This window comes from Erithacus rubecula (genome assembly GCF_903797595.1).
Source record: "Erithacus rubecula genome assembly, chromosome: 4".
Classification (NCBI taxonomy): domain Eukaryota; kingdom Metazoa; phylum Chordata; class Aves; order Passeriformes; family Muscicapidae; genus Erithacus; species Erithacus rubecula.
The window spans coordinates 51635486-51648570 of record NC_136686.1 but is presented as its reverse complement, the minus strand read 5'-3'; the positions used below and the strand labels follow the sequence as shown (position 1 = coordinate 51648570).

The window sequence follows — 13085 nt, the reverse complement described above, 5'->3', positions numbered from 1 at the left end:
CACATTTGGCAAGCAGGCAGTTTGACAGCGTTACACTTTTTTCACTTTCCTCAGTCCTTACTCTTCCATTATTCTTCACAACATGACAGAACTCACAGTGCCCAATATGGCGCAGTATGGACTGCAACTAGTAAACATTTCACCTGTAAAGCAGATTTGACTTAGGGCCAAAACATGTTCGCTGCTTTTAAGTATGCGTGTTCACACACCCTTCTCCTTCAACAGATTCTTCAGGAGCTGTTCTCAAATCAACTGCCGACAGATAAAAATCTCTTGTTTATAAACCCATTCCCAAGTTCTTTAAAACAATTTTTAAGTTTACAACCTGCTGCAAAAAGATCACACACCATACAAAAAGATAGCTTTCACCCCCTCAGCTCCAAAGCCCCATGACTAGGATGGGCACGCATTTTGGTCACAAAATTCCTAAGTTAAAAGCTTCCACACATACTCATGTTTTTTGCCATCTTCACATTGGGTGAGGTTTTTCTCCTATAAGGATTGAAAATGCTGCAAACCTGATGGACATTGTCAAGTTTAAAATTCTATTTCACTCATTCCTTCTTCTCAATAAAACATTAAGAAATAACATCATCCAGCCTCAGCTACATAAAAGCTCCTTGATATTTCATCTCTGCCTGAAGTATTATTAGGACCTCACTACTTCAACGCTGCATTTTGAGTCAGGGCTGCTCACTATAACACAACTAGTCTTAGCATGTATTGCCAAAATAGCAGAGAAATAGAGAAATCAAAACACAACTACTGTGAAAGACCAGTACATCTATTTCAGGAAGAAAAAACATCAAGCACTGAACAACTCCATGCTGCTTGCCTTTTGCTTTAGTCTATGATGTCAATTTCTAAAGGCCTCAAAAGTACTGAAGAACTCCTTTCACAGGAAGATTAGATCACTTAGGCAACTAGCCCTAAGACAAGCTCCAGAAAGGCTCTGATCTGTCTGCTCTCACAAACGGACTCTGCTTTCATCACCGAAGCCAGTTTTATTATTCATGTGAGAATTGTGTTTCTCAATGATTTGACCTGCACAACTAATTCTTAACCCTTATTACTAGCTTCTATACTGTATAGCCAACAGTCAGTGCCTAATCATGATGGATCTCTGATCTGCTCTTAATAAACAACAGAAGAATAAAAGAGGTTCCATCTCTTCAAACAACTTTGGAAGAAGCACTTAATAATTAAATTCTGTAAAGCAACTCAGGATTCCATCATATTAGTTTCTTGACTGTAAAAAAAAGTTTAAACAATTAATACTGCCAAAGAATGTCCAACAACTAAAACCAGAAATATACCAGTAATTTAATCAAAATTAAAAGTTAGTTCCCAGTTTCAATACAGATTTTGTAATTCAGAGACCCAAAGGTAATTTCTGTAATTATGAACAAATAATGATGGATTCTTCAGCTAAAACACACTGCTGTGTCAACGTACAGCAACTTTTTACAGATCAGAATGGACTCAAATTACTCATCAAGCAAGAAACACACTTTACAGCACCTTTACCTCATATAATTGCATTTAAATTCTGTCTAGATGTCAAAGTCTGTTTTGGTATTTTTAATGCCCCTTTCCTACATTTTAGCTGGCTGTGTATCTGTTCGTAGTGACTCCAGAGGATACAGACTGTTTTGGAAAAAATCCTGAGGGAGGAATGAGAGATGACCTTCAGAAATCAAAAACACGTGTGATTTGTCCTCACTACCTTAGCCCAGTACCACAGAAAAACATACTAAGGCTATGTTTCCAAGCTCTTCAGCCCCCTCTGCTCCCAAGATTCTCAAGCATGGCTTCAGGCATTAAAAACAGGAAGCAAATACTCAAAAGCGCGAGATCTTTAATCCTGCTTAAAGATTCAAAACGGGTGCTGCAAAAGCCAAATAAACTGTATGAACCAGACTGATTAAAAAAATGATTGACCTAACATCTAAGTATACTGTAATATTCAAAAACATGAAATTAAAATAATCAAATTAAATATTAAAACAGCAAATACAGCTAACTTGGGAAGGAAGTTACAGTCTCAAACACAGATTGGATACCCTACAAAAACAGTTTAATGCACACAGAATTGAAACTGGTGGTACTCAGCTCGACTTTCATGCAAATTTAGTGTGAATAACTTGAATGCCCCAGAGGCCAAAGCACTGTTTTGTTTCTCCAAAATTCTTCTGTTTTCAAATGTTCTATAAATACTCCGGAAAAAGACCAGAGTTCTGCATAGCAAATTCATGACCTACAATTGGTTTGCTTTTCCTAGGCAGTTACTGACTAGCATTTCTCCCTCTCACCCCTTCCCAGTATCCTTGCAGATCGACAGGAATGAGGACCAAGACCTAAATTTGAAGAATAAACTAAGACAAGTTTCCAGTCAATGCTCACAAAGACACTGCACTAACTGTACACGAAATTATCTTAATGCACTTCTGTTAGCACTATCCTGCCCTCAAAGACTGCAGGATATACACCAGGAAAGTTCACCACAGCACTCATCTCCTAAAATTGCGTCAGCTACTTGGGAAGGAAATCACCAGCAGACTTTTTCCTCACCATAACAGAAGTACACGGGGACAGTTGTTTCTCTGAAATACACGATATGAGGCAAAAATAAAAATAATTAAAAGAAAGGCTATTTATCCAGGCTTAGAATAGCTAAAACCAACATGAAAAGTACAGCACCATATACCTCCAAATTGCAATCTCTGCCCTAGTTACCTTCCTCCTCTTTAAATAAAACTGTCTTTGGTCCCTGGATCCCCTGCTCAATGGACTAGGGAATTCCATTCTCAATGGCACTTTCATGTAGACCATTAAAAAGAGAAAGACACAGGAATGCTCTTTAGTCCTAGACAATGAGGGTCGGTAAGCGAACAGTGCTTACCCGCACTCTGGGCGGACACCACCCGCCGCTCCAGCCGCGCGGCAGGAGCGATTCCCTGCGGCAAGCCCGGAGCGGGGGCTCACGGAGCGCAGCCGCCGTGCGCGGGCAGGCGAAGGCACGCGGGACCAGCGGAGCCGCTCCCCGTCCCCCGGGCCGGCGGAACAATCCCGCCGCCGCCGCCAGGTCCCGCGGCCATCCCGGAATCCTGCCTCCCGCGCGCGGCCGCTCCCGCCCCGGCCCGCCCCCGCCGCTGCCGCGCCAACACTTCCTGCCCACGCCCTGGAGCCTCCGACGCGCTGCCTCCCCTCCCGCCGATGGTTCCTGCCCGGCGCGGCGCTCCCCCCTCCCGGCCCCCGGCAGGATGGTTCCTGCCCGGGCCCATCATCTCCAGCCCTTCCCAACAGTCACTCCCTCCCCGCCGCGAAAATACTCGGCCCACAAATATGGCGGCTGACAAAACAGCTCCAGCGGCGCCCTCCCTCCCTCCCCCAGACCGCTGCGCTCACCTCGCCTCCCCGCCCGCCCGCAGCTGCCCCCCCCGCAGGCGGCCGTGCCCAGTCCGCCCTGCTCCTTCCCTCATGCCGCTCTCCCGTCCCGTTGCGGCGGGACCCGCCGGTTCCCGGCCCCGCAGCCCCCGCCCGCCGTCCCCGCCGCCCACCCGGCCGTACTCACGCTGTGGGAGCCGCCGAGGAGCGGCTGACAAACCTCCCGCTCCGCCGCTGCAGCCGACGCTCGGCCGGGTTAATGGCGGAGGCCCCGCCGGTGCTGCCGCCTGGCCCCGCGTCCGGCAGCCGCGGGCGGGCGAGCGGGCGCTAGGAGGGCCGCGCTGCCCGCGGCGGTCACCCGGCGCTGGGTGCGGGGCTGCTGCTGCCGCCGGGCGCGGCGCATTCGTGAGGCGCGGCGCGCGGTCGCCGTCCGGCTGCGGGCTCGGCGCTCGGCTCCCGGGGCTGAGCGGATCCCCTCCCCCCGCGGCACAAACAATGCGGCTTCACCACAGCGCTGCGCCGACGGGGGGGGAGGAGGAGAGGCGGGCGGGGAGGGAGGGAGCGAGCGAGCGAGGGAAGGGACGTGAGGGCGCCAGGCGCCGCCCAGCCCCGCCGCCGCCGCCGCCGCGGGGCGGGGCCTGCACGCCGCCGCTGCCCGCGCCCGGCACCGGCCGCGCTCGGGGCGGGACCGCTCCGGCCCCGCGACCGCCGCGCTCCCGCCCGGACCGGCCGGGCCCGAGCCCCAACTCGAACTCGCCGCGCGTCCCTGGCAGAACGTTCGAACGGCCCGGCGCGGGGGCCAGGGAACGGATGGAGGCGGGACGCGGCTCGTTACAAAACCGAAGCTCAAAGTTGAAGCGAGTGGTATTTATTATCTCTTTAGGGGGAAGTCCAAACTCAAGATTTCTTACGTAGAAAATGTGCTTGAAAGTCAGCTCTTTCGTGGTCTCTGGGTCAAGCTGCTGCTTGTAGATTAACTGATAATAGCCTTACACTTTGACAGAAAAAGGTTATTTCTGGCTCCCCCTGCGAAGGACACCCTTTGTTAGGTATTATTTTTAGACACTCATTAAAGCCATATTCGAGAACTGGAGGATTTCTCTGCAATAGGCAGCTGCACCCACATCCTTAAAAAACGTTTAACCGGCCCAGCCTAACACGAACACTTGCCTGTGATGATCATCCAGAACAAGTCCTACAAATAATAAAAAGCAAGTGATTGAGAGTAGGTGTAATTCCTTTTACCCATCAATATTTAGCATCCACTCAGCTAAACTGCTGTAGAACAACTTACCAATTTATTTTTATGTTTTCTCTAGCAGTAAGATGTTTCCTTGCCTCAATCAGTTGGTCCTACAATTTATATATGACTAAAGAATCAAAAATAGATACACCTGCTATTAGCTGTAGATAGTTAATTAAGATCCAGAGGGTTTAAAAAAGCTAGGCTACAGAAATCTTGTAGAATAAGAAAAGTACTTTCCAAATTCTTTTTTCCTTATCAGGGACCATTCAGCACACTGATCTCTGAACAAAACACAAGTTATTAAAGCATCTAACATTTGTGCAGTGCACTCAGAGTTAGAATAGATCCCCAGGCTCAGACAGAGAAAGTACCTTCAACTTCCTGTATAAGAAAGTTCATATTAACTATGGAGGCCATCTAAGCATTTGTGTACTTGCCTGTGAGAACAACTCTCCAGTTAAATTGTTTTAGTGATCCTGCCATCAGTCTCAGAACTCTTACAACACGCTTAGATATTAGTGTTGTTGCACTGGAAGACAACCTGTGATAGAAAAGTATTCAAGAGAGAGCATCATATCACATCATGTACATTAGTGTGCAAAGTATAAAAATTAATAATGTTGTCAAAAACTTAATAGTATTATAATAAGGAAATATGTTGGTTTATCTTTTAAGGGATAATTCACGTGTATCTGCTGTGCAGCTGTACAAATGCTTTTTAAGTGAAGACCATTTTCCCACAGAAACCTTCATGGTGTCCACATTTTAATGTGTCTGGCACACAGCAAGTCTGGCTTTTTTCCACTTTCTTTTTCTGTCAGGTGAACTACAGCATTCCATAATCCCTGGACATCCCTTTGAGAATTGGTATTCCTTACTGTTATTTTCACCATTTGACCACTTTTTTGTAATTTAAACTCATGCTTCTAGATTCTCCAAACTACTCTCAGTAAGAAGGTGGTATGTAGAGTTTTTGCTCTGGACCATCCAGGCTAGGACACAGAACTCATGTCGTTCCTTTATATGGTATTTCAGAACAGCAACACAAAGATCAAGGTACACTCAACAAAAAGCTTTGCATTAGGAGTCTTAGAGATCAAAATAATTTCTCATTAACCTTATGGCAGGCTACCAGAGCAGGATGTCCAACCTCTCCATTTTAAGTTATTAGCACATTAGCCCATGTATTTCAAAATGGAACAGTATGTAGTACTGTCAGGGGCATCTGACCAGTCCCCAGCACATGCCTATAACCTCAATGATCTGTTACCTTTGTCTTTTCCACTTCACAAAAGAAACATGGTTACTCAAAAGAATGCAATTCTGCTAGTGTATGGTTCAATTTCAAGCCAAAAATAAGAAGCCCTCTGATCCATAGTTTGATTGCAACAGATCCCTCACCACTGTTTTTCACAGACAATTCAATATGTGCAAAGGGCTTCAGTCCCAGTCCTTCAGAATCCTCACACCCCTACCTGACAGCATCAAACTGTTAACCAAGATGCCAATGCTGACTCACACTGCATGAAAAACTTCATAGAAGGAGGATCTTCTGCCTACCAGCTTTCACCTCCACTAGTTGTCAAACTCTCAACAGAATAACTGCAAGAAAGATCACATATAGAAACACAATCACACTTACCTGCCTCGGCATCCTCCTCTATCTTCTCCTAGAATCAAACTTCATGAGACACAGTTCTAAAGTTTCTGAAGTGTAGCACTTTTGTTTTAAAGATAAATCAAAGTCAACCCAAGACTCACTGCAGCAACAAATACTGGCAGGGATACTGACTTTGTATCCCTCTCCTAGCCTGGACGGCTGGCTGGTGAAGGGACAAAGAAGAACCAGAACTCGCTCCACACCCTCCTTAGAATCTGCAAGAATATGAATTTTGAGAAAGGTTTTGGACTGCCATAACATACACAGGTGGATCTTCTTCCTATGGTGATGACATATGTGCCTAACCTTGCATGTGATATTTCTGTATGATGCCTGAAGGTAACGTATCACCAGTAAGTTTTCAAGTTTGGCTTCTCCATTATACAATTTACATGTTCACACTCATCTATGAGATACAACATTACCATGGTCCTCTCATCCTACATGGGAATGCTTTCAGATCTCACTTACTTCATCAGTCATCATAAGTGGCACTGGTAGAATACTTTGCAGGCATGACTTGCAAGTTCACAAAAGAAAGGTTGTTCCCAAACCTCACAGAAGCCAGAATAGCATTCACTGTGGAAAAGATGCTGTAACTTTATCAACAGACATATTACAGCAGTGTGCTGACAAAATTTCAGCTGTTTTTTTTCATCTGTGGGGTGGTGGTGCAGGATCACTCCAAGTCTTCAGGGTGCTTTGGAAATTTTTGTATTAAGAGAAAAATACACGCATCACTGATCCATCTCCTAGTTATCTTGTCAGAAACACCGGTATGTCAAACTAGACTGAGTGGGATATATAGTCCAAAATCCTAGATGACCATCCCAGAACAAAGATCAAATTTTTGGCTTCAAATATAATAGAAATGTTGGTCCATTTTATTCCTGCTCCTTGTTCTCTAATTAGGAAGGATTGTCTGGATTTTCCTTCTCAATCCTCTGATCTGGAAGCTTTAGCTGTATTATGACAAAAGGAGGAATAAAAATGGAATGATATTGGTGTACATAATGTTCACAAACTGCTAAGGAATCAAGGATTTTTTTCTTACAGACTCAGTAACTCTTACTTTCTGCACATAGCACCTTCATTCTCACAGCCAAAGTGGTTGTTAATAAATTAGTAAAACCATTTAGTGTGACCATTCAGAACAGTTCATACTGATCCAAACGAAGAGTCTTCACCAAAACACAAGTTTAAAAACAGACTGAGAGCTGTGTCAGTGTTTTTTATGGTATCGATGAAGGTCCAAAGACCTTTTATCATCAAAGCTCCACCAGAAGTCACATTTGATCAAGGTGCTTGCTAAGAAATACCTCTGTGAGCTGTATCTGCTAAGGAGTCCTATGGAATGTTACCTATAGCTAAGCTTGTGGTCTTCAAGTAGTAAAGGTGCTATGCAATCATTTCCATTTAAGCATTTGTTGTAACTAATGCTTAGGGTCACCTACTGCAAGAAGAGGTATATATCCTGTCACTTGCTGACAGAGAGATACACCAAGCACTTTGCTAAGGTACACAGCTGATGTGGAAACCTCCAGCCTACAGCTTTACTTATCCACTATATTGAATCCTTTAACATCACACCTTTAGGGTGTTTTAAGATGCTCTCTACAAAATGTGCTCATAACAGTTGCATGATGGAAAGTGAGGACTGACCTCACTCCTCTGGACACTGCAAAGATGCAAAACCAAACTTCACAATTAGGATATACATGAAAATATATGTAAACTGCTTCAATAAAACCCACACCCAAATTACAACATACTACAACACAAGCACAGAGCTTGCCCATGTACTGACCTGTAGGTCTGCCGAACAGCAGAACTACCATCTACTATTTTAGAGACTATTTTATCAAGAACAAACCCTTGGAAAAGAGTTATTGGCACTCATATGTATAATAATATTGCTGTTTCCAAATGAGCAGAAAGAGCCATAATCAAGAGAATAATATTCCCCTTCTCTTTCATCATTGTCTCTTTAGTATTAATTATTCAATTCCTAGTGTTTACAGTTTGCCACCTTTATTATGTTCTGCATAATAACTCCCCCTGCAAAGGTCTTTGTGGGAAGCCATTCCTGCCACAGGATAACTGCCATCAGAACAAGCCCTTCATAAACAAGTCACCAATTTTCTGTTTAGCTCCCAGGAGAATATCCCTGCATGATCAGATGAAAATTATTACTAGCACAAAAGAGCAGCAGTAAAGTAAATCCAGGATTTGGGAGTGCCCCTTCAGCATCCCCAGTTATTAGCTATCATTAGCTTAGCTTACAAAAGCAGCTGCATGTTTAGAATTGGAGTGTCGTCAATTCGCACAGCATAACTAACTGAGCCAAGTTATGGGCAAAGACAGAATGTCAATGGTAATGGGTAGGAATCAAAAAGCAAAACAGTAATTGCTATGCAAAAAGTTCTAAAAATATCATACTTACAGAGCGAAGAATTACAAAACAGTGTGGTTAAACAATTTACTGTGGATTTTGACCTCATTTTTTGCAAGATATAAGATAGAATTTATAGAAAGTTAATGCAAAAAAAAAGGACCTATTTGAACTGAACAGTTTTGTCAAATGCAGCCAAAGCAAAGGCAAACAAAGCGTGCTCCATACCTATACCTGATACACAATGATTTTTGAGAAATACAATTTCTTTTAGCTTCTGTGGTTTTTCTCCTGACCAGGTTTGGATTCCAGAAGATACCCGAGTTTGTGATAAATGAAGTAATTTCCTAAGATAACCCATGTAAACAATATTATGCAAATAAATTGTTACCATCTCCCTTTCCTACTTCCTGATCCTCTCCTCTACACTGGAAAGGATTCTCTACACAGCATTCTTCCAAGCAAAGACTGCCTTCATAAAGTTTAATCATACATAAAGTTTATTTTATTTCTTGAAACCCTTAGAGTGACTTCTGAATTCCTCTGGTGTCAGTTAAAAAACTCGCAAATATAACACGAGATGAGGTATAAGCTCTGAGGGGTTCTTTTCCTAGTTAGCTCACTCACAAACATGTATCCCTAAGAAACCATCTCCAATGTTTATGAGTTACTACTTCAGTCTTAGTATAATTAAGTTAAAATTCAATTAGCAATAAGATTCAAATCCAGTTTTAATTACTTTACTATCTCTTCCTCATTCATTCTAGAGGACAAACCTGGTCTGCGGATGATTAAGATGATTTGCAATGGAGGAAGTTCAACTGTTAGAATCCCTAGTCATTTGTCACAGAAGAAATTAAAAATAGTTGGGCTCATTCAGAATTAAAACCTTGCCTCCTCCTTTATATGAGAAGGACTACAAAAGGTGACATCAAAATCTGGAAAGGAAAAATAAAGTGAAAAATAAGTCAGAAGCAAGACTCAATGCATGACATCCACAAAAAAGCCTGAACCAAGAGCAACTGACAAGTCCTGTACCTTCCTCTGTTCAGAGGAACCCAACCTGTGTGTATCATTTAACAAGCAGTAATGAGCCCTACACAACTTTCTTTATCCCATACTTGCTACTGCCTCAGCAAGGCCTGATGCTGTCTAATAAAGGGAACTTCCAAACTCATGTAGATATATAAATCAGTTCTGATACTGATGGCTTTATAATAGAGACAAAATCTCCATAGGCCAAATAAAAATGCTAGAATAGGAACTTCAAACTGACCATTCCTGAAAGACATACTCCAGCACCATGGAGTGCTCACTCCATGCTCAATCTATATAAAGGGCAAGTATGTCAACACACTATTATATGCTCAACTCCAAGTCAAAAATCAGTGACATACACCTCTGATATGCTACAGCGAGGATGACACAGATGAAAGAGTTCTGTTTGTAACAAACAAAGTGCACAAGGGCACTGTGGTTTTGTCAGTGAATGCTTGCTCCTAACAACTGTGTGACTGCTCATCCACTATTTCCTGAGCACCCTCCCTGACACCTTAGATCTGATGAGCACAGGCAAGAACCCACTGAAACAAATGGGTACGTATGCTAAATATAAGTACTTTCCTATGTTACAAGTCCTTAGCAACCACACCCCTTGTGATAGATACTGAACAGATACTAAACTGGACATCCAGATCTAGTACTACTGACTTCTATTTTAAGGTTTTGATCATTAAGTTGACATTGCCTAGATAAATTCCTGAAAGAGGCTGGAGTCTATACAAGGAGGAAAGGAGGTAATTTTATTAAATGTATTACCTCAGTGCATATGAAACTCTGCAATTCTTTGTGCTTTATTTGAGAACTGTTATCTTTTGATGTAGTTTTACTCTTCATTACTCCATACGGAAAATGCATCATTGATGCAGAAGCTACTAGAGGTGAAGCCAGAAGTCTGAGTGAAAATAAGCTTACCAGAATATTTTTGGAGATAAATATTAACTGCTTAATTTTGCTAAAAAAAAATGTAATGGCATCAATACTACTTACTATACTGTTATTATCAATGTTTAATGTTTCCTAATGTATACAAATGCAGAAAGACAGATCACCACTTTATCCCTGCAGTATCAACATTATGTTTACTACCAAGAAAGAAATGGAAGGAAGGAAGCAATAAAACTAGATTAAGATGAACAGTCCAGTGACTGGAGAGACCCTGGGACCACAAAACTCTCTCTGCAGCACTGAACACCTACATTTGGCTAATAATATATAGGCTAAGGTCTCTTTAAGACATGTTTTAAGTTCTGACACAGGAAGATGGGATATAAGAATTTAGTTTAGTTTCCAACTGCTCTTAGGCTCTTGCTATGGCCTCCCTGAGAGCTTTCCAAGTTCAAGGTACATCCTGTAGAGAGAATGACAGAGAGATGGTTACTTACAGTTACATAAGTGATGTTTCTTTCTTCTCTGAACCTGTAATACCTATTTTCCAGAGAACCGAACAATTTGTTTGGAAGCACAGTCTCCTAGATTTCTGCTATTCTACTAAACATAATGGGGAGCCAGATACTTGAGGTTTGCTCCAGGGACTGGAGTGAGAAATCACTTTTTCATATTCATTTAATATCGTATCAGTTTTAATTCATGCCAGGTTCAGTTAACCATGCAAATAAAGATGTTTATTCACAATATCTGAAACAGATAAGACTATAAATGCATAAATGGAGGAAAAATCAAAGAAAAAAAACTACGCTTCTGAAATTAAATAACCAAAGTTTTGGGTTCTTCCTGTCAGGATGCTTTGCAGATTTTCCTAATTATCTTATCCATTATTCCTAAATGACAACATTCTTTCACATACTTACACGTCAGACTTCAACCTGTATCTTTAGACTATCACCACACCAGTGCTGCTACATACACCACAAGCTGGCAGTCTGGAGCCTTCTCTCAGAATTGCAGTTATTTACTCTTTCTTTTGCCTGTCACCAGATCACCACCTCTGTGTTTTACTCATCACATTACTTGGTTGTCACTGAGAAGACTCTCTGGATCCAGCTTTGCTCAGATAATTTAAGACCCAATTCCTGGAGTTTCCAGTGTATTTTTGTAAAACAATAAGAACAGAGAAATTGCAGTTATTTCACTCAATCTGTGATATAAACCTGTAGATGAATCACTGATAGGTTCCCAAGCCACCTAAAAGATAATTTAAAGAAATAATTAACTTTCATTAATCTCAACTTCCCTAACTCTTAAGGAAATTTTCAAAATAGGATGTATGAAAAAATGAAGACTTACAGAGAGGTGATTTCAGAAAGACCAACATGCAGTACAAAAGTGCAAAATTAATTTCTGGTCTGGAAAATTTTCAATTATGAATTGTGAAAGTCTCTGAAATTACAGCTGTTAGAAAGACTTAACACAGCCAGGTACTCTTGATATTTAATCTTTCCACACTGTGATAAGTGCAACTATGTCATTTCAACTGTTGCAATTTTCCAGTTCTCTAAAATATACTTTATATCTCGATACTAATAATAACAGTTGTTGCTATCATCACCTTAATGTCCTGTCAAGTAAACTCTAGCACCTCTATTACTGTGTCTAGTGGGAAGATCCAACCAAGATCAAACTTCATTTTTAAGCAGCTTTATTTATATAACTGCACTTTGTAACAGTGGAACACAACTTCACCTCAAATCATTTTGGCCTCAGCTGCTTGGCCTCAGCCACCTATAGTAACTAACATATATGCTATATATATAAAATATTGTCTGTATACACATATATATATGCACACACTGATACAGTTGAACTCTACCAATAGAAAGAAACTGTAAATTAAAAAGTAATAAGGAACAAAGGACTGCCTGCACACAGCATAACAACTATTTTGTTGGCAGGTTGAGCAGAGTATGAATAACAAAAAAAAAAAAAAAAAAAACAAAAAAACCAAAAAAAAAACCCCAAAACTTGACATGAGATTTCCAAAGGAAATATTAACCACAACAAATTATTTACTGCATATTGACTGGCAGAATCCATTTGGAAAAATCACACCAGTACCTAAGTACAAATACCTAATATGGCAGAATGTTGAGCTCCACTAATTCAAATCAAAAAGCTGTTGACTGATCTCTTCATACACTGCTATATATCCAACCAAAACACTCCCTTATAAATGCGTTCAAATTACAAAAAAGAATAAAAAAATTTACTGATGAAAGTAACTCAAATCAAAAAGCAAGGAGTTGAAGGACTTGCTTAAGCACTGTCTCTCTAAACAGTGTCTTAACCTAAAATTTAACACTGTTTCCAAGCCAGTACTGTTTACAGTACTTTTTGCAGTACTCTTAAGGTTTTTCTCTTCTCCCAAAGGAAAGAAGCAAATT

General features: G+C 41.6%; 1 protein-coding gene across 5 annotated transcripts in view; it reads right to left on the bottom strand.

The window, feature by feature from the left end:
• The window catches only part of BRD1 (bromodomain containing 1), a 57390-nt gene extending 53501 nt beyond the window's left edge, over positions 1–3889 (bottom strand). For 4 of the 5 annotated variants that reach the window (XM_079304923.1, XM_079304925.1, XM_079304926.1 and 1 more), the window contains exon 1: positions 3575–3706. The gene's annotated coding sequence lies outside the window, so the exon portion shown is untranslated. Of the gene's footprint in view, positions 1–3574 lie in introns of all 5 variants that reach the window. The other variant, XM_079304924.1, reaches the window with a different exon arrangement.
• Positions 3890–13085: the final 9196 nt, after the last annotated feature.